Source organism: Octopus bimaculoides, chromosome 5, assembly GCF_001194135.2.
Source record: "Octopus bimaculoides isolate UCB-OBI-ISO-001 chromosome 5, ASM119413v2, whole genome shotgun sequence".
In the NCBI taxonomy this organism is placed as follows: domain Eukaryota; kingdom Metazoa; phylum Mollusca; class Cephalopoda; order Octopoda; family Octopodidae; genus Octopus; species Octopus bimaculoides.
The window spans coordinates 12002585-12003435 of NC_068985.1; positions in this window are offsets into that span (position 1 = coordinate 12002585).

Consider the following 851-nt stretch of genomic DNA (forward strand, 5'->3'; position numbering starts at 1 on the left):
GAGAGAGAGAGAGAGAGAGGATTAGATAAATTCGTATTTATATACATAAGTACGTACATGTTTATATACATAGATGTATATATATATATAAGTTTGAGGAGGGTATTGGATTTAACCAAACCCAAGTAAGTACTGTATACCGACTAGTTTTGCCCCAGTCGTTGTATGAACAGGATTGGGGATTATAAGTCGTGTATTAGTGTGTGTATATGTAAATATATAAAAATAAAAAGATAAAGAGAGCAATTGTAAGGTTGGAGAAGTATTTTATGGACAGAGACTAACAGTTGTTTCTGGGAAGATCCAGTACTTCCCTTCATCGGAGACAGAAAAAATAGAAAAAAATGAAGGAATCTATTATTATATCCATAGGCGGATATTTTTAGTATGAAGTGGTATAGAGTGTGTTGCGCTGAAAAAGGAGAGAACAGTAGTTGACTTGACTTGGGCATTCTTCAAGTAAACAAGCAAAAACCATCGCAGTATGGCATATATTCACCTCTGCTATCTATGCTATATCTGCCTTTGCTCCAACATCTATTTCCGGATTATCCCCACAAGGATTACTTTACACGGATTTTTACACGGATGATTACTACTGGAATGAAACTACACTTCAAGTACTGTTCTCTCCTTTTTTTTCAGCGCAACACACTCTATAACACTTCATACTAAAAATATCCGCCTATGGATATAATAATAGATTCCTTTATTTTTTCTATTTTTTCTGTCTCCGATGAAGGGAAGTACTGGATCTTCCCAGAAACAGCTGTAAGACTCTATCCATAAAATACTTCTCCAACCTTACCATTGCTCTCTTTATCTTTTTATTTTTTATATATTTACATATA